The sequence below is a fragment of the Hippocampus zosterae genome, chromosome 17 (genome assembly GCF_025434085.1).
Source record: "Hippocampus zosterae strain Florida chromosome 17, ASM2543408v3, whole genome shotgun sequence".
Taxonomy (NCBI): Eukaryota; Metazoa; Chordata; class Actinopteri; order Syngnathiformes; family Syngnathidae; genus Hippocampus; species Hippocampus zosterae.
This window is the reverse complement of record NC_067467.1, coordinates 12,748,657-12,767,683: the sequence shown is the minus strand read 5'-3', so window position 1 is coordinate 12,767,683 and position 19,027 is coordinate 12,748,657. Positions and strand designations below refer to the sequence as shown.

Below are 19,027 nucleotides of genomic sequence, written 5' to 3'. Positions count from 1 at the left end.
GCTTTCGCCGGATCCAATGTCAACACTGGTGTAGAGAAGATCTGCACAAATCGGAGAAGTGAGAAATTGCCATTGACAAACTCATCAGGGGAGAGCGCGAACGCAGTCCCCCACTGCCAGAAATTTTGCAGTCGAGATTCCCACATTTGGGGAATTCGCAGGGGTCAGCACAACCGCAGTGCAATGGCTGAGCCTCACCCTGGGTGAGCCACCTGCTTGATCATGGCATCGCACCTGCCAGGTAAGTATGAGTTGGACCCGTCACCAGGCCAGGGTCTTTAGCACACGCACCGTCTTCGGTCACGGGCGCATCTGCTGAGCCGCGTGCGAGCAGTCCAGGGGTATGGTCGTTTTGGAATTGTCATTGCGGTTTGGCTTTTATCGATCAGATCGAAGTAAATATGTTTAAAATCAACCACAGTGGCTCGCATGTTACTTTGGACCGAAATGAAAAAGAAGGACATTCCTTTTCGCTGTAATTATCATTCGTTTGAATCAGCTTTATACACGTTCCATGTCGCTTCATTGAGTTGGCGTTTTGGGGAAGGGCTTTCCTGTTTCTATTTTGTGAACAAGAAACGGGGGCGGCGGGGTTCTTCGGTTTTAGGTAGGTCCAACGTCTTTGTTGACAAAAATGACCATGGGGAACACACATCAACACAAACTCGCTGGACGAGGCAATTTCCGCAGCTGCCTCGCCAAGCTGATCGTCTCCGTGGAGACGGCCTCGGGCGTACCAGTCTCGGGCTCGGGAAGCAAGAGGAAGGTGCCGGTAGGAACGCGAGCGTCCGAGCCAGTTTTTCATCCATGCGACAGTCCAGATGACAGTTGTTTCGGGAATTGGCCGTCAACGATTTCAGACAGCCTTTGGCCTCTGACTCTCAATGGCATCAATTCCCTGAATCCGCCTTCACTTTTCCAAGGCCTGCCGCCACCTGCTCGGCGCTCATTCCCATTGTGAGGGGACTCCAAAACCCCACCACAAAGGAAGCGGAAACCTTTAGAAGAGGGATTTTAAAGTCATGTACCCGTTTCCCTGGACAGCAAGGATGCCAGGCATTTTTCTTGCCCGAGAGTTTCTGCCCCTTCAAAACACATCGCGCTTTTCAGACTGCAGGAAGGACGGGTGAACTTCCTCCAGGTGTTGGCAGCGAGCATGGATCAAGGGCCTTTCCCAGACGCCACTGAAATATTTAACTTCAACCGAGAGGGAAATGCACCGTTCCTGGATGTACTGCAATACCAGGTCAATGCGTGGAGTGGAAGGAGCAAGCACCTATTCCATCTCCCGACTTCAAAAATCAATTTAATATATGGTCCCCAGATAAGGGACGTATCAGATATTAAACTGATAAGAACAGATACTACACTTGATCTTAGCCAAAAGGCCGAGAAGCGATAAGGGCAAAGCGGCACAGGGGATGACTTCATTGCTGACAGCGCGGGCTACAGTGACGGTGACAAACGTCATATAGCCACAGCGAAAACGATGACTTGCCAAACAACTCCACACATTTATGCAATCGCTGGGGCAACGGTTTTGTTTGCCAGCCCGCAAATGAAACAAAAGCTGAGCAATTGCTAGGTACAGTATCATTTAACCCAAGGTGCCCCAATAGGACAGCGGCAATCAATGTTCCGAGGCACCGAACCCAAAGAGTGAACTACCATTTGGAGTTTCCCATTCCGGCTTTCGCCGGATGCAATGTCAACACTGGTGTAGAGAAGATCTGCACAAATGGGAGAAGTGAGAAGAAATTGCCATTGACAAACTCATCAGGGGAGAGCGCGAACGCAGTCCCCCACTGCCAGAAATTTTGCAGTCAAGATTCCCACATTTGGGGAATTCGCAGGGGTCAGCACAAGTAAGGCGCCGGTAGGAACACGAGCTTCCGAGCCAGTTTTTCGTCCACGCGACAGTCCAGATGACAGTTGTTTCGGGAATTGGCCGTCAACGATTTCAGACAGCCTTTGGCCTCTGACTCTCAATGGCATCAATTCCCTGAATCCGCCTTCACTTTTCCAAGGCCTGCCGCCACCTGCTCGGCGCTCATTCCCATTGTGAGGGGACTCCAAAACCCCACCGCAAAGGAAGCGGAAACCTTTAGAAGAGGGATTTTTAAGTCATGTACCCGTTTCCCTGGACAGCAAGGATGCCAGGCATTTTTCTTGCCCGAGAGTTTCTGCCCCTTCAAAAACACATCGCGCTTTTCAGACTGCAGGAAGGACGGGTGAACTTCCTCCAGGTGTTGGCAGCGAGCATGGATCAAGGGCCTTTCCCGGACGCCACTGAAACATTTAACTTCAACCGAGAGGGAAATGCACCGTTCCTGCATGTACTGCAATACCAGGTCAACGCGTGGAGTGGAAGGAGCAAGCACCTATTCCATCTCCCGACTTCAAAAATCAATTTAATATATGGTCCCCAGATAAGGGACGTATCAGATATTAAACTGATAAGAACAGATACTACACTTGATCTTAGCCAAAAGACCGAGAAGCGATAAGGGCAAAGCGGCACAGGGGATGACTTCATTGCTGACAGCGCGGCCTACAGTGACGGTGACAAACGTCATATAGCCACAGCGAAAACGATGACTTGCCAAACAACTCCACACATTTATGCAATCGCTGGGGCAACGGTTTTGTTTGCCAGCCCGCAAATGAAACAAAAGCTGAGCAATTGCTAGGTACAGTATCATTTAACCCAAGGTGCCCCAATAGGACAGCGGCAATCAATGTTCCGAGGCACCGAACCCAAAGAGTGAACTACCATTTGGAGTTTCCCATTCCGGCTTTCGCCGGATCCAATGTCAACACTGGTGTAGAGAAGATCTACACAAATGGGAGAAGTGAGAAATTGCCATTGACAAACTCATCAGGGGAGAGCGCGAACGCAGTCCCCCACTGCCAGAAATTTTGCAGTCGAGATTCCCACATTTGTGGAATTCGCAGGGGTCAGCACAACCGCAGTGCAATGGCTGAGCCTCACCCTGGGTGAGCCACCTGCTTGATCATGGCATTGCCCCTGCCAGGTAAGTATGAGTTGGACCCGTCACCAGGCCAGGCTCTTTAGCACACGCACCGTCTTCGGTCACGGGCGCATCTGCTGAGCCGCGTGCGAGCAGTCCAGGGGTATGGTCGTTTTGGAATTGTCATTGCGCTTCGGCTTTTATCGATCAGATCGAAGTAAATATGTTTAAAATCAACCACAGTGGCTCGCATGTTACTTTGGACCGAAATGAAAAAGAAGGACATTCCTTTTCGCTGTAATTATCATTCGTTTGAATCAGCTTTATACACGTTCCATGTCGCTTCATTGAGTTGGCGTTTTGGGGAAGGGCTTTCCTGTTTCTATTTTGTGAACAAGAAACGGGGGCGGCAGGGTTCTTCGGTTTTAGGTAGGTCCAACGTCTTCGTTGACAAAAATGACCATGGGGAACACACATCAACACAAACTCGCTGGACGAGGCAATTTCCGCAGCTGCCTCGCCAAGCTGATCGTCTCCGTGGAGACGGCCTCGGGCGTACCAGTCTCGGGCTCGGGAAGCAAGAGTAAGGCGCCGGTAGGAACGCGAGCGTCCGAGCCAGTTTTTCGTCCACGCGACAGTCCAGATGACAGTTGTTTCGGGAATTGGCCGTCAACGATTTCAGACAGCCTTTGGCCTTTGACTCTCAATGGCATCAATTCCCTGAATCCGCCTTCACTTTTCCAAGGCCTGCCGCCACCTGCTCGGCGCTCATTCCCATTGTGAGGGGACTCCAAAACCCCACCGCAAAGGAAGCGGAAACCTTTAGAAGAGGGATTTTTAAGTCATGTACCCGTTTCCCTGCACAGCAAGGATGCCAGGCATTTTTCTTGCCCGAGAGTTTCTGCCCCTTCAAAACACATCGCGCTTTTCAGACTGCAGGAAGGACGGGTGAACTTCCTCCAGGTGTTGGCAGCGAGCATGGATCAAGGGCCTTTCCCGGACGCCACTGAAATATTTAACTTCAACCGAGAGGGAAATGCACCGTTCCTGGATGTACTGCAAGACCAGGTCAATGCGTGGAGTGGAAGGAGCAAGCACCTATTCCATCTCCCGACTTCAAAAATCAATTTAATATATGGTCGCCAGATAAGGACGTATCAGAAATTAAACTGATAAGAACAGATACTACACTTGATCTTAGCCAAAAGGCCGAGAAGCGATAAGGGCAAAGCGGCACAGGGGATGACTTCATTGCTGACAGCGCGGGCTACAGTGACGGTGACAAACGTCATATAGCCACAGCGAAAACGATGACTTGCCAAACAACTCCACACATTTATGCAATCGCTGGGGCAACGGTTTTGTTTGCCAGCCCGCAAATGAAACAAAAGCTGAGCAATTGCTAGGTACAGTATCATTTAACCCAAGGTGCCCCAATAGGACAGCGGCAATCAATGTTCCGAGGCACCGAACCCAAAGAGTGAACTACCATTTGGAGTTTCCCATTCCGGCTTTCGCCGGATCCAATGTCAACACTGGTGTAGAGAAGATCTGCACAAATCGGAGAAGTGAGAAATTGCCATTGACAAACTCATCAGGGGAGAGCGCGACCGCAGTCCCCCACTGCCAGAAATTTTGCAGTCGAGATTCCCACATTTGTGGAATTCGCAGGGGTCAGCACAACCGCAGTGCAATGGCTGAGCCTCACCCTGGGTGAGCCACCTGCTTGATCATGGCATTGCCCCTGCCAGGTAAGTATGAGTTGGACCCGTCACCAGGCCAGGCTCTTTAGCACACGCACCGTCTTCGGTCACGGGCGCATCTGCTGAGCCGCGTGCGAGCAGTCCAGGGGTATGGTCGTTTTGGAATTGTCATTGCGGTTCGGCTTTTATCGATCAGATCGAAGTAAATATGTTTAAAATCAACCACAGTGGCTCGCATGTTACTTTGGACCGAAATGAAAAAGAAGGACATTCCTTTTCGCTGTAATTATCATTCGTTTGAATCAGCTTTATACACGTTCCATGTCGCTTCATTGAGTTGGCGTTTTGGGGAAGGGCTTTCCTGTTTCTATTTTGTGAACAAGAAACGGGGGCGGCAGGGTTCTTCGGTTTTAGGTAGGTCCAACGTCTTCGTTGACAAAAATGACCATGGGGAACACACATCAACACAAACTCGCTGGACGAGGCAATTTCCGCAGCTGCCTCGCCAAGCTGATCGTCTCCGTGGAGACGGCCTCGGGCGTACCAGTCTCGGGCTCGGGAAGCAAGAGTAAGGCGCCGGTAGGAACGCGAGCGTCCGAGCCAGTTTTTCGTCCACGCGACAGTCCAGATGACAGTTGTTTCGGGAATTGGCCGTCAACGATTTCAGACAGCCTTTGGCCTTTGACTCTCAATGGCATCAATTCCCTGAATCCGCCTTCACTTTTCCAAGGCCTGCCGCCACCTGCTCGGCGCTCATTCCCATTGTGAGGGGACTCCAAAACCCCACCGCAAAGGAAGCGGAAACCTTTAGAAGAGGGATTTTTAAGTCATGTACCCGTTTCCCTGCACAGCAAGGATGCCAGGCATTTTTCTTGCCCGAGAGTTTCTGCCCCTTCAAAACACATCGCGCTTTTCAGACTGCAGGAAGGACGGGTGAACTTCCTCCAGGTGTTGGCAGCGAGCATGGATCAAGGGCCTTTCCCGGACGCCACTGAAATATTTAACTTCAACCGAGAGGGAAATGCACCGTTCCTGGATGTACTGCAAGACCAGGTCAATGCGTGGAGTGGAAGGAGCAAGCACCTATTCCATCTCCCGACTTCAAAAATCAATTTAATATATGGTCGCCAGATAAGGACGTATCAGAAATTAAACTGATAAGAACAGATACTACACTTGATCTTAGCCAAAAGGCCGAGAAGCGATAAGGGCAAAGCGGCACAGGGGATGACTTCATTGCTGACAGCGCGGGCTACAGTGACGGTGACAAACGTCATATAGCCACAGCGAAAACGATGACTTGCCAAACAACTCCACACATTTATGCAATCGCTGGGGCAACGGTTTTGTTTGCCAGCCCGCAAATGAAACAAAAGCTGAGCAATTGCTAGGTACAGTATCATTTAACCCAAGGTGCCCCAATAGGACAGCGGCAATCAATGTTCCGAGGCACCGAACCCAAAGAGTGAACTACCATTTGGAGTTTCCCATTCCGGCTTTCGCCGGATCCAATGTCAACACTGGTGTAGAGAAGATCTGCACAAATCGGAGAAGTGAGAAATTGCCATTGACAAACTCATCAGGGGAGAGCGCGACCGCAGTCCCCCACTGCCAGAAATTTTGCAGTCGAGATTCCCACATTTGGGGAATTCGCAGGGGTCAGCACAACCGCAGTGCAATGGCTGAGCCTCACCCTGGGTGAGCCACCTGCTTGATCATGGCATTGCCCCTGCCAGGTAAGTATGAGTTGGACCCGTCACCAGGCCAGGCTCTTTAGCACACGCACCGTCTTCGGTCACGGGCGCATCTGCTGAGCCGCGTGCGAGCAGTCCAGGGGTATGGTCGTTTTGGAATTGTCATTGCGGTTCGGCTTTTATCGATCAGATCGAAGTAAATATGTTTAAAATCAACCACAGTGGCTCGCATGTTACTTTGGACCGAAATGAAAAAGAAGGACATTCCTTTTCGCTGTAATTATCATTCGTTTGAATCAGCTTTATACACGTTCCATGTCGCTTCATTGAGTTGGCGTTTTGGGGAAGGGCTTTCCTGTTTCTATTTTGTGAACAAGAAACGGGGGCGGCGGGGTTCTTCGGTTTTAGGTAGGTCCAACGTCTTCGTTGACAAAAATGACCATGGGGAACACACATCAACACAAACTCGCTGGACGAGGCAATTTCCGCAGCTGCCTCGCCAAGCTGATCGTCTCCGTGGAGACGGCCTCGGGCGTACCAGTCTCGGGCTCGGGAAGCAAGAGTAAGGCGCCGGTAGGAACGCGAGCGTCCGAGCCAGTTTTTCGTCCACGCGACAGTCCAGATGACAGTTGTTTCGGGAATTGGCCGTCAACGATTTCAGACAGCCTTTGGCCTTTGACTCTCAATGGCATCAATTCCCTGAATCCGCCTTCACTTTTCCAAGGCCTGCCGCCACCTGCTCGGCGCTCATTCCCATTGTGAGGGGACTCCAAAACCCCACCGCAAAGGAAGCGGAAACCTTTAGAAGAGGGATTTTTAAGTCATGTACCCGTTTCCCTGCACAGCAAGGATGCCAGGCATTTTTCTTGCCCGAGAGTTTCTGCCCCTTCAAAACACATCGCGCTTTTCAGACTGCAGGAAGGACGGGTGAACTTCCTCCAGGTGTTGGCAGCGAGCATGGATCAAGGGCCTTTCCCGGACGCCACTGAAATATTTAACTTCAACCGAGAGGGAAATGCACCGTTCCTGGATGTACTGCAAGACCAGGTCAATGCGTGGAGTGGAAGGAGCAAGCACCTATTCCATCTCCCGACTTCAAAAATCAATTTAATATATGGTCGCCAGATAAGGACGTATCAGAAATTAAACTGATAAGAACAGATACTACACTTGATCTTAGCCAAAAGGCCGAGAAGCGATAAGGGCAAAGCGGCACAGGGGATGACTTCATTGCTGACAGCGCGGGCTACAGTGACGGTGACAAACGTCATATAGCCACAGCGAAAACGATGACTTGCCAAACAACTCCACACATTTATGCAATCGCTGGGGCAACGGTTTTGTTTGCCAGCCCGCAAATGAAACAAAAGCTGAGCAATTGCTAGGTACAGTATCATTTAACCCAAGGTGCCCCAATAGGACAGCGGCAATCAATGTTCCGAGGCACCGAACCCAAAGAGTGAACTACCATTTGGAGTTTCCCATTCCGGCTTTCGCCGGATCCAATGTCAACACTGGTGTAGAGAAGATCTGCACAAATCGGAGAAGTGAGAAATTGCCATTGACAAACTCATCAGGGGAGAGCGCGAACGCAGTCCCCCACTGCCAGAAATTTTGCAGTCGAGATTCCCACATTTGGGGAATTCGCAGGGGTCAGCACAACCGCAGTGCAATGGCTGAGCCTCACCCTGGGTGAGCCACCTGCTTGATCATGGCATCGCACCTGCCAGGTAAGTATGAGTTGGACCCGTCACCAGGCCAGGGTCTTTAGCACACGCACCGTCTTCGGTCACGGGCGCATCTGCTGAGCCGCGTGCGAGCAGTCCAGGGGTATGGTCGTTTTGGAATTGTCATTGCGGTTCGGCTTTTATCGATCAGATCGAAGTAAATATGTTTAAAATCAACCACAGTGGCTCGCATGTTACTTTGGACCGAAATGAAAAAGAAGGACATTCCTTTTCGCTGTAATTATCATTCGTTTGAATCAGCTTTATACACGTTCCATGTCGCTTCATTGAGTTGGCGTTTTGGGGAAGGGCTTTCCTGTTTCTATTTTGTGAACAAGAAACGGGGGCGGCGGGGTTCTTCGGTTTTAGGTAGGTCCAACGTCTTCGTTGACAAAAATGACCATGGGGAACACACATCAACACAAACTCGCTGGACGAGGCAATTTCCGCAGCTGCCTCGCCAAGCTGATCGTCTCCGTGGAGACGGCCTCGGGCGTATCAGTCTCGGGCTCGGGAAGCAAGAGTAAGGCGCCGGTAGGAACGCGAGCGTCCGAGCCAGTTTTTCGTCCACGCGACAGTCCAGATGACAGTTGTTTCGGGAATTGGCCGTCAACGATTTCAGACAGCCTTTGGCCTTTGACTCTCAATGGCATCAATTCCCTGAATCCGCCTTCACTTTTCCAAGGCCTGCCGCCACCTGCTCGGCGCTCATTCCCATTGTGAGGGGACTCCAAAACCCCACCGCAAAGGAAGCGGAAACCTTTAGAAGAGGGATTTTTAAGTCATGTACCCGTTTCCCTGCACAGCAAGGATGCCAGGCATTTTTCTTGCCCGAGAGTTTCTGCCCCTTCAAAACACATCGCGCTTTTCAGACTGCAGGAAGGACGGGTGAACTTCCTCCAGGTGTTGGCAGCGAGCATGGATCAAGGGCCTTTCCCGGACGCCACTGAAATATTTAACTTCAACCGAGAGGGAAATGCACAGTTCCTGGATGTACTGCAAGACCAGGTCAATGCGTGGAGTGGAAGGAGCAAGCACCTATTCCATCTCCCGACTTCAAAAATCAATTTAATATATGGTCGCCAGATAAGGACGTATCAGAAATTAAACTGATAAGAACAGATACTACACTTGATCTTAGCCAAAAGGCCGAGAAGCGATAAGGGCAAAGCGGCACAGGGGATGACTTCATTGCTGACAGCGCGGGCTACAGTGACGGTGACAAACGTCATATAGCCACAGCGAAAACGATGACTTGCCAAACAACTCCACACATTTATGCAATCGCTGGGGCAACGGTTTTGTTTGCCAGCCCGCAAATGAAACAAAAGCTGAGCAATTGCTAGGTACAGTATCATTTAACCCAAGGTGCCCCAATAGGACAGCGGCAATCAATGTTCCGAGGCACCGAACCCAAAGAGTGAACTACCATTTGGAGTTTCCCATTCCGGCTTTCGCCGGATCCAATGTCAACACTGGTGTAGAGAAGATCTGCACAAATCGGAGAAGTGAGAAATTGCCATTGACAAACTCATCAGGGGAGAGCGCGAACGCAGTCCCCCACTGCCAGAAATTTTGCAGTCGAGATTCCCACATTTGGGGAATTCGCAGGGGTCAGCACAACCGCAGTGCAATGGCTGAGCCTCACCCTGGGTGAGCCACCTGCTTGATCATGGCATCGCACCTGCCAGGTAAGTATGAGTTGGACCCGTCACCAGGCCAGGGTCTTTAGCACACGCACCGTCTTCGGTCACGGGCGCATCTGCTGAGCCGCGTGCGAGCAGTCCAGGGGTATGGTCGTTTTGGAATTGTCATTGCGGTTCGGCTTTTATCGATCAGATCGAAGTAAATATGTTTAAAATCAACCACAGTGGCTCGCATGTTACTTTGGACCGAAATGAAAAAGAAGGACATTCCTTTTCGCTGTAATTATCATTCGTTTGAATCAGCTTTATACACGTTCCATGTCGCTTCATTGAGTTGGCGTTTTAAGGAAGGGCTTTCCTGTTTCTATTTTGTGAACAAGAAACGGGGGCGGCGGGGTTCTTCGGTTTTAGGTAGGTCCAACGTCTTCGTTGACAAAAATGACCATGGGGAACACACATCAACACAAACTCGCTGGACGAGGCAATTTCCGCAGCTGCCTCGCCAAGCTGATCGTCTCCGTGGAGACGGCCTCGGGCGTACCAGTCTCGGGCTCGGGAAGCAAGAGTAAGGCGCCGGTAGGAACGCGAGCGTCCGAGCCAGTTTTTCATCCACGCGACAGTCCAGATGACAGTTGTTTCGGGAATTGGCCGTCAACGATTTCAGACAGCCTTTGGCCTCTGACTCTCAATGGCATCAATTCCCTGAATCCGCCTTCACTTTTCCAAGGCCTGCCGCCACCTGCTCGGCGCTCATTCCCATTGTGAGGGGACTCCAAAACCCCACCGCAAAGGAAGCGGAAACCTTTAGAAGAGGGATTTTTAAGTCATGTACCCGTTTCCCTGGACAGCAAGGATACCATGCATTTTTCTTGCCCGAGAGTTTCTGCCCCTTCAAAACACATCGCGCTTTTCAGACTGCAGGAAGGACGGGTGAACTTCCTCCAGGTGTTGGCAGCGAGCATGGATCAAGGGCCTTTCCCGGACGCCACTGAAATATTTAACTTCAACCGAGAGGGAAATGCACCGTTCCTGGATGTACTGCAATACCAGGTCAATGCGTGGAGTGGAAGGAGCAAGCACCTATTCCATCTCCCGACTTCAAAAATCAATTTAATATATGGTCCCCAGATAAGGGACGTATCAGATATTAAACTGATAAGAACAGATACTACACTTGATCTTAGCCAAAAGGCCGAGAAGCGATAAGGGCAAAGCGGCACAGGGGATGACTTCATTGCTGACAGCGCGGGCTACAGTGACGGTGACAAACGTCATATAGCCACAGCGAAAACGATGACTTGCCAAACAACTCCACACATTTATGCAATCGCTGGGGCAACGGTTTTGTTTGCCAGCCCGCAAATGAAACAAAAGCTGAGCAATTGCTAGGTACAGTATCATTTAACCCAAGGTGCCCCAATAGGACAGCGGCAATCAATGTTCCGAGGCACCGAACCCAAAGAGTGAACTACCATTTGGAGTTTCCCATTCCGGCTTTCGCCGGATCCAATGTCAACACTGGTGTAGAGAAGATCTGCACAAATGGGAGAAGTGAGAAATTGCCATTGACAAACTCATCAGGGGAGAGCGCGAACGCAGTCCCCCACTGCCAGAAATTTTGCAGTCGAGATTCCCACATTTGGGGAATTCGCAGGGGTCAGCACAAGTAAGGCGCCGGTAGGAACGCGAGCTTCCGAGCCAGTTTTTCGTCCACGCGACAGTCCAGATGACAGTTGTTTCGGGAATTGGCCGTCCATGATTTCAGACAGCCTTTGGCCTCTGACTCTCAATGGCATCAATTCCCTGAATCCGCCTTCACTTTTCCAAGGCCTGCCGCCACCTGCTCGGCGCTCATTCCCATTGTGAGGGGACTCCAAAACCCCACCGCAAAGGAAGCGGAAACCTTTAGAAGAGGGATTTTTAAGTCATGTACCCGTTTCCCTGGACAGCAAGGATGCCAGGCATTTTTCTTGTCCGAGAGTTTCTGCCCCTTCAAAACACATCGCGCTTTTCAGACTGCAGGAAGGACGGGTGAACTTCCTCCAGGTGTTGGCAGCGAGCATGGATCAAGGGCCTTTCCCGGACGCCACTGAAATATTTAACTTCAACCGAGAGGGAAATGCACCGTTCCTGGATGTACTGCAAGACCAGGTTCCTGGATGTACTGCAAGACCAGGTCAATGCGTGGAGTGGAAGGAGCAAGCACCTATTCCATCTCCCGACTTCAAAAATCAATTTAATATATGGTCGCCAGATAAGGACGTATCAGATATTAAACAGATAAGAACAGATACTACACTTGATCTTAGCCAAAAGGGCGATAAGGGGCAAAGCGGCACAGGGGATGACTTCATTGCTGACAGCGCGGGCTACAGTGACGGTGACAAACGTCATATAGCCACAGCGAAAACGATGACTTGCCAAACAACTCCACACATTTATGCAATCGCTGGGGCAACGGTTTTGTTTGCCAGCCCGCAAATGAAACAAAAGCTGAGCAATTGCTAGGTACAGTATCATTTAACCCAAGGTGCCCCAATAGGACAGCGGCAATCAATGTTCCGAGGCACCGAACCCAAAGAGTCAACTACCATTTGGATTTTCCCATTCCGGCTTTCGCCGGATCCAATGTCAACACTGGTGTAGAGAAGATCTGCACAAATGGGAGAAGTGAGAAATTGCCATTGACAAACTCATCAGGGGAGAGCGCGAACGCAGTCCCCCACTGCCAGAAATTCTGCAGTCGAGATTCCAACATTTGTGGAATTCGCAGGGGTCAGCACAACCGCAGTGCAATGGCTGAGCCTCACCCTGGGTCAGCCAGCCGCTTGATCATGGCATTGCCCCTGCCAGGTAAGTATGAGTTGGACCCGTCACCAGGCCAGGGTCTTTAGCACACACACCGTCTTCGGTCACGGGCGCATCTGCTGAGCCGCGTGCGAGCAGTCCAGGGGTATGGTCGTTTTGGAATTGTCATTGCGGTTCGGCTTTTATCGATCAGATCGAAGTAAATATGTTTAAAATCAACCACAGTGGCTCGCATGTTACTTTGGACCGAAATGAAAAAGAAGGACATTCCTTTTCGCTGTAATTATCATTCGTTTGAATCAGCTTTATACACGTTCCATGTCGCTTCATTGAGTTGGCGTTTTGGGGAAGGGCTTTCCTGTTTCTATTTTGTGAACAAGAAACGGGGGCGGCGGGGTTCTTCGGTTTTAGGTAGGTCCAACGTCTTCGTTGACAAAAATGACCATGGGGAACACACATCAACACAAACTCGCTGGACGAGGCAATTTCCGCAGCTGCCTCGCCAAGCTGATCGTCTCCGTGGAGACGGCCTCGGGCGTACCAGTCTCGGTCTCGGGAAGCAAGAGTAAGGCGCCGGTAGGAACGCGAGCGTCCGAGCCAGTTTTTCATCCACGCGACAGTCCAGATGACAGTTGTTTCGGGAATTGGCCGTCAACGATTTCAGACAGCCTTTGGCCTCTGACTCTCAATGGCATCAATTCCCTGAATCCGCCTTCACTTTTCCAAGGCCTGCCGCCACCTGCTCGGCGCTCATTCCCATTGTGAGGGGACTCCAAAACCCCACCGCAAAGGAAGCGGAAACCTTTAGAAGAGGGATTTTTAAGTCATGTACCCGTTTCCCTGGACAGCAGGGATACCATGCATTTTTCTTGCCCGAGAGTTTCTGCCCCTTCAAAACACATCGCGCTTTTCAGACTGCAGGAAGGACGGGTGAACTTCCTCCAGGTGTTGGCAGCGAGCATGGATCAAGGGCCTTTCCCGGACGCCACTGAAATATTTAACTTCAACCGAGAGGGAAATGCACCGTTCCTGGATGTACTGCAATACCAGGTCAATGCGTGGAGTGGAAGGAGCAAGCACCTATTCCATCTCCCGACTTCAAAAATCAATTTAATATATGGTCCCCAGATAAGGGACGTATCAGATATTAAACTGATAAGAACAGATACTACACTTGATCTTAGCCAAAAGGCCGAGAAGCGATAAGGGCAAAGCGGCACAGGGGATGACTTCATTGCTGACAGCGCGGGCTACAGTGACGGTGACAAACGTCATATAGCCACAGCGAAAACGATGACTTGCCAAACAACTCCACACATTTATGCAATCGCTGGGGCAACGGTTTTGTTTGCCAGCCCGCAAATGAAACAAAAGCTGAGCAATTGCTAGGTACAGTATCATTTAACCCAAGGTGCCCCAATAGGACAGCGGCAATCAATGTTCCGAGGCACCGAACCCAAAGAGTGAACTACCATTTGGAGTTTCCCATTCCGGCTTTCGCCGGATCCAATGTCAACACTGGTGTAGAGAAGATCTGCACAAATGGGAGAAGTGAGAAATTGCCATTGACAAACTCATCAGGGGAGAGCGCGAACGCAGTCCCCCACTGCCAGAAATTTTGCAGTCGAGATTCCCACATTTGGGGAATTCGCAGGGGTCAGCACAAGTAAGGCGCCGGTAGGAACGCGAGCTTCCGAGCCAGTTTTTCGTCCACGCGACAGTCCAGATGACAGTTGTTTCGGGAATTGGCCGTCAACGATTTCAGACAGCCTTTGGCCTCTGACTCTCAATGGCATCAATTCCCTGAATCCGCCTTCACTTTTCCAAGGCCTGCCGCCACCTGCTCGGCGCTCATTCCCATTGTGAGGGGACTCCAAAACCCCACCGCAAAGGAAGCGGAAACCTTTAGAAGAGGGATTTTTAAGTCATGTACCCGTTTCCCTGGACAGCAAGGATGCCAGGCATTTTTCTTGCCCGAGAGTTTCTGCCCCTTCAAAAACACATCGCGCTTTTCAGACTGCAGGAAGGACGGGTGAACTTCCTCCAGGTGTTGGCAGCGAGCATGGATCAAGGGCCTTTCCCGGACGCCACTGAAATATTTAACTTCAACCGAGAGGGAAATGCACCTTCAACCGAGAGGGAAAATGCACCGTTCCTGGATGTACTGCAAGACCAGGTCAATGCGTGGAGTGGAAGGAGCAAGCACCCATTCCATCTCCCGACTTCAAAAATCAATTTAATATATGGTCGCCAGATAAGGACGTATCAGATATTAAACTGATAAGAACAGATACTACACTTGATCTTAGCCAAAAGGGCGATAAGGGCAAAGCGGCACAGGGGATGACTTCATTGCTGACAGCGCGGGCTACAGTGACGGTGACAAACGTCATATAGCCACAGCGAAAACGATGACTTGCCAAACAACTCCACACATTTATGCAATCGCTGGGGCAACGGTTTTGTTTGCCAGCCCGCAAATGAAACAAAAGCTGAGCAATTGCTAGGTACAGTATCATTTAACCCAAGGTGCCCCAATAGGACAGCGGCAATCAATGTTCCGAGGCACCGAACCCAAAGAGTGAACTACCATTTGGAGTTTCCCATTCCGGCTTTCGCCGGATCCAATGTCAACACTGGTGTAGAGAAGATCTGCACAAATGGGAGAAGTGAGAAATTGCCATTGACAAACTCATCAGGGGAGAGCGCGAAAGCAGTCCCCCACTGCCAGAAATTTTGCAGTCGAGATTCCCACATTTGTGGAATTCGCAGGGGTCAGCACAACCGCAGTGCAATGGCTGAGCCTCACCCTGGGTGAGCCACCTGCTTGATCATGGCATCGCCCCTGCCAGGTAAGTATGAGTTGGACCCGTCACCAGGCCAGGGTCTTTAGCACACGCACCGTGTTCGGTCACGGGCGCATCTGCTGAGCCGCGTGCGAGCAGTCCAGGGGTATGGTCGTTTTGGAATTGTCATTGCGGTTCGGCTTTTATCGATCAGATCGAAGTAAATATGTTTAAAATCAACCACAGTGGCTCGCATGTTACTTTGGACCGAAATGAAAAAGAAGGACATTCCTTTTCGCTGTAATTATCATTCGTTTGAATCAGCTTTATACACGTTCCATGTCGCTTCATTGAGTTGGCGTTTTGGGGAAGGGCTTTCCTGTTTCTATTTTGTGAACAAGAAACGGGGGCGACGGGGTTCTTCGGTTTTAGGTAGGTCCAACGTCTTCGTTGACAAAAATGACCATGGGGAACACACATCAACACAAACTCGCTGGACGAGGCAATTTCCGCAGCTGCCTCGCCAAGCTGATCGTCTCCGTGGAGATGGCCTCGGGCGTACCAGTCTCGGGCTCGGGAAGCAAGAGTAAGGCGCCGGTAGGAACGCGAGCGTCCGAGCCAGTTTTTCATCCACGCGACAGTCCAGATGACAGTTGTTTCGGGAATTGGCCGTCAACGATTTCAGACAGCCTTTGGCCTCTGACTCTCAATGGCATCAATTCCCTGAATCCGCCTTCACTTTTCCAAGGCCTGCCGCCACCTGTTCGGCGCTCATTCCCATTGTGAGGGGACTCCAAAACCCCACCGCAAAGGAAGCGGAAACCTTTAGAAGAGGGATTTTTAAGTCATGTACCCGTTTCCCTGGACAGCAAGGATGCCAGGCATTTTTCTTGCCTGAGAGTTTCTGCCCCTTCAAAACACATCGCGCTTTTCAGACTGCAGGAAGGACGGGTGAACTTCCTCCAGGTGTTGGCAGCGAGCATGGATCAAGGGCCTTTCCCGAGTATGGATCAAGGGCCTTTCCCGGACGCCACTGAAATATTTAACTTCAACCGAGAGGGAAATGCACCGTTCCTGGATGTACTGCAATACCAGGGCAATGCGTGGAGTGGAAGGAGCAAGCACCTATTCCATCTCCTGACTTCAAAAATCAATTTCTCAAAAATCTACAGTGACGGTGACAAACGTCATATAGCCACAGCGAAAACGATGACTTGCCAAACAACTCCACACATTTATGCAATCGCTGGGGCAACGGTTTTATTTGCCAGCCCGCAAATGAAACAAAAGATGAGCAATTGCTGAGTACTGTATCATTTAACCCAACGTGCCCCAATAGGAAAGCGGCAATTCTAGTTGATATTCTAATCATGTGTCACTGAGTAATCCGAGTTCATAGACTGTGAGCCTTTAAACCTCTGTCACAGAATAAAGATCCACAGCATTAAAAAGCCACAGCAACTGCATTGCAATGGAAACATTAAGGAGGAATACACAGTCACACCTTCGGGCAATTTAGGGCGTTCCATTAACCTCCCATTTATGTGTTTAGTTTTTTTTACTGTTGGGAACAAGCACCCAGAGATAATCCACGCAGGCCCTGGGAGAACAAGAAAACTGCATACAGGAACGCTAGAGTACAGCCGGAATTGAACCCTGCACCTTTGCACTGTGAGGCAAATATGCTTACCAGCCGCTGATGGTTAATAATACACAATTGGTCTCATGATTGATGGATGGATGGATGGATGGATGGATGGATGGGAGGACAAGACAGACAGGCAGACAGACAAGTATGTAGCTTGTACAGTTGGACGGATGGAGAGACAGAGATAAAGACAGAAAGATAGATTCATCAATCTGACCTGAGTACATTTCTTTTTTTTTTTTAAATCAAAGATGTCACTTTTACAGTACAGTTAGTTTGATTTCTCTGCATTAGAAATGTGCAAATGTTCGAGCCACATAAAATGAAGGAGCAAACGCTAATGAAGAAAACAAGATCGAGCACATACTGACTCATTTAATAAAGTCTCATATTACCATATATGTACTAATATTACAGCCAATATTACAGTACAGTAATCGCTGTTTGTCAATATTATAGTACAGTTAGTGGTTAATCTCTATTTTATGTGTAAAACTGTTCTCGATGTGAAGTGAATTACCAAAAGCTCATGAAGAAAACGCGAGTAGATCTTGTGTTTCAATGGGGCATTATGTAGTTTCCCCGATTTGTCGTAGCATGATATCATCAACAGGTGCAGGACCCCGAACCAATCTGACTGACCTGAGTAGATCTGGTATCTGGATGAGGGTGGGATCAGTGGAGGTTCTGGATCAATTTCACTGAGGGGGCCGGGGTGGAACCAGGGGTTTTGATGGAGGGGCACATTCAACCCAGGGCTAAAAAGACAGATTCTAAATCTTATTGGACTTATTTCATCAAACCTTGAAAGCATTGTAGTCATAACATTACAGGGATGAGAAAAAAAAAACAGTTTTAGCAAGGCTAAAATGTCTGCAAGCGTAACAATACGCCAAGTCCATCTGTTGAGAATATTCAAGCCAGGGGTGGATATGGTACCAGCCTGCCTTGAAGCTCCTTCTCCTGTCTCCCATCAGGGTCCTGGGAAACTGTTTTAGGTCTGGCTCCATTGGCGGGTCCTCTTTACATCTACTGATGTCTGTGGACAAAGACAAACCAACTAAATGTAAACACAAGTTCTGCATGGACACAGCACGTACACTAACCCGCTACACTTACCGGTACATTGCTGAAGCACTCAAACATCCACAAGTGTATAAAATGTATTGATTGATGCTATTTATTAATTGTATTATTTTTTAAAATTATATTCAATAAATATAAATTAATACATTCTCAAGCCTGGCCGGGGAATAAAATTGCAATTACACTGAAGCTAGATGTTTTACATGCATATAATTATCCACATTTTAAAAGGCAATGTCTTATATATTGTTCCTGTTATATAAAAAAATAAAATAAAAAGGGATACTAAAAAAGTTACGCACGCACGCCCGCGCGCGCGCGCGCACACACACACACACACACACAGAACAGGATAGTGTTCTTTTCAGCATCACATACCTGATGGTCCAGTGCTTGTGGAAGCACAAATATCCTCTGTCCATGTCTCACACTCCACTTCTATTGCAGTCTCATCTTCCTCATTCTCAGGATCTTCATTTGTATCCCTTTCCTGCTCTGTGTCCTCGCTCTGAAAATAAATGAATCCCGTGTCCTCTGACCCTCCCTCTCTGGTGCTTTCTACTTGCTCCTCTTAACATCTCTCACCACCATCATCATGTGACTCTCTCTCTGTGTCTGGATCAACATGTTTCTTTTTCAGATAGAAATATTTCAGTTCTTCTTGGCATTTTTAACATTAAATGTTTGAGTGAAGGCTACTGTTGGGGGCTTGTTTCATTTTCTGATTTTACATCGAAAATATAAATCGTGTCGAAAACAGCACTCGTGTCGGGGTAATCTGCTTCTCTGCGGACTACTTCTCATTTCCCTGCTCATTTTTAAGTGGTGCAGCGCACTAAAGGTTTTGACTAGAATGTTAAGCCACGCACTTTGTTTCCACCTTTTGCATTGGTGACTCGGCGCTAATGCATAATCAACGTTCGGAGTGGGGGCAGGAAGGGGGGCAGAATCAGTGCT

The 19,027-nt window shown here is 49.5% G+C and overlaps 18 non-coding genes and 1 pseudogene across 18 annotated transcripts; all 19 read right to left on the bottom strand.

The window, feature by feature from the left end:
• Positions 1–85: 85 nt before the first annotated feature.
• LOC127590600 (U1 spliceosomal RNA) lies at positions 86–249 on the bottom strand. The gene has a single exon (XR_007959713.1). It is a non-coding gene; the product is annotated as a U1 spliceosomal RNA (small nuclear RNA).
• Positions 250–1,209: 960 nt separating this feature from the next.
• On the bottom strand, positions 1,210–1,400 carry LOC127590499 (U2 spliceosomal RNA). Its single transcript, XR_007959633.1, has one exon. It is a non-coding gene; the product is annotated as a U2 spliceosomal RNA (small nuclear RNA).
• A 914-nt stretch (positions 1,401–2,314) lies between these two features.
• On the bottom strand, positions 2,315–2,505 carry LOC127590527 (U2 spliceosomal RNA). Its single transcript, XR_007959659.1, has one exon. It is a non-coding gene; the product is annotated as a U2 spliceosomal RNA (small nuclear RNA).
• Positions 2,506–2,879: 374 nt separating this feature from the next.
• On the bottom strand, positions 2,880–3,043 carry LOC127590607 (U1 spliceosomal RNA). The gene has a single exon (XR_007959720.1). It is a non-coding gene; the product is annotated as a U1 spliceosomal RNA (small nuclear RNA).
• Positions 3,044–4,003: 960 nt separating this feature from the next.
• LOC127590532 (U2 spliceosomal RNA) lies at positions 4,004–4,193 on the bottom strand. The gene has a single exon (XR_007959663.1). It is a non-coding gene; the product is annotated as a U2 spliceosomal RNA (small nuclear RNA).
• Positions 4,194–4,567: 374 nt separating this feature from the next.
• Positions 4,568–4,731, bottom strand: LOC127590617 (U1 spliceosomal RNA). Its single transcript, XR_007959729.1, has one exon. It is a non-coding gene; the product is annotated as a U1 spliceosomal RNA (small nuclear RNA).
• Positions 4,732–5,691: 960 nt separating this feature from the next.
• LOC127590530 (U2 spliceosomal RNA) lies at positions 5,692–5,881 on the bottom strand. The gene has a single exon (XR_007959662.1). It is a non-coding gene; the product is annotated as a U2 spliceosomal RNA (small nuclear RNA).
• Positions 5,882–6,255: 374 nt separating this feature from the next.
• Positions 6,256–6,419, bottom strand: LOC127590605 (U1 spliceosomal RNA). The gene has a single exon (XR_007959718.1). It is a non-coding gene; the product is annotated as a U1 spliceosomal RNA (small nuclear RNA).
• Positions 6,420–7,379: 960 nt separating this feature from the next.
• LOC127590529 (U2 spliceosomal RNA) lies at positions 7,380–7,569 on the bottom strand. The gene has a single exon (XR_007959661.1). It is a non-coding gene; the product is annotated as a U2 spliceosomal RNA (small nuclear RNA).
• Positions 7,570–7,943: 374 nt separating this feature from the next.
• On the bottom strand, positions 7,944–8,107 carry LOC127590599 (U1 spliceosomal RNA). Its single transcript, XR_007959712.1, has one exon. It is a non-coding gene; the product is annotated as a U1 spliceosomal RNA (small nuclear RNA).
• Positions 8,108–9,067: 960 nt separating this feature from the next.
• On the bottom strand, positions 9,068–9,257 carry LOC127590541 (U2 spliceosomal RNA). Its single transcript, XR_007959672.1, has one exon. It is a non-coding gene; the product is annotated as a U2 spliceosomal RNA (small nuclear RNA).
• A 374-nt stretch (positions 9,258–9,631) lies between these two features.
• LOC127590597 (U1 spliceosomal RNA) lies at positions 9,632–9,795 on the bottom strand. Its single transcript, XR_007959711.1, has one exon. It is a non-coding gene; the product is annotated as a U1 spliceosomal RNA (small nuclear RNA).
• Positions 9,796–10,755: 960 nt separating this feature from the next.
• LOC127590497 (U2 spliceosomal RNA) lies at positions 10,756–10,946 on the bottom strand. Its single transcript, XR_007959632.1, has one exon. It is a non-coding gene; the product is annotated as a U2 spliceosomal RNA (small nuclear RNA).
• Positions 10,947–11,876: 930 nt separating this feature from the next.
• Positions 11,877–12,071, bottom strand: LOC127590554 (U2 spliceosomal RNA). Its single transcript, XR_007959682.1, has one exon. It is a non-coding gene; the product is annotated as a U2 spliceosomal RNA (small nuclear RNA).
• A 368-nt stretch (positions 12,072–12,439) lies between these two features.
• Positions 12,440–12,603, bottom strand: LOC127590489 (U1 spliceosomal RNA). The gene has a single exon (XR_007959624.1). It is a non-coding gene; the product is annotated as a U1 spliceosomal RNA (small nuclear RNA).
• A 960-nt stretch (positions 12,604–13,563) lies between these two features.
• On the bottom strand, positions 13,564–13,754 carry LOC127590496 (U2 spliceosomal RNA). The gene has a single exon (XR_007959631.1). It is a non-coding gene; the product is annotated as a U2 spliceosomal RNA (small nuclear RNA).
• A 935-nt stretch (positions 13,755–14,689) lies between these two features.
• LOC127590549 (U2 spliceosomal RNA) lies at positions 14,690–14,879 on the bottom strand. The gene has a single exon (XR_007959678.1). It is a non-coding gene; the product is annotated as a U2 spliceosomal RNA (small nuclear RNA).
• Positions 14,880–15,246: 367 nt separating this feature from the next.
• LOC127590613 (U1 spliceosomal RNA) lies at positions 15,247–15,410 on the bottom strand. Its single transcript, XR_007959725.1, has one exon. It is a non-coding gene; the product is annotated as a U1 spliceosomal RNA (small nuclear RNA).
• Positions 15,411–16,394: 984 nt separating this feature from the next.
• LOC127590557 (uncharacterized) lies at positions 16,395–16,512 on the bottom strand (annotated as a pseudogene).
• Positions 16,513–19,027: the final 2,515 nt, after the last annotated feature.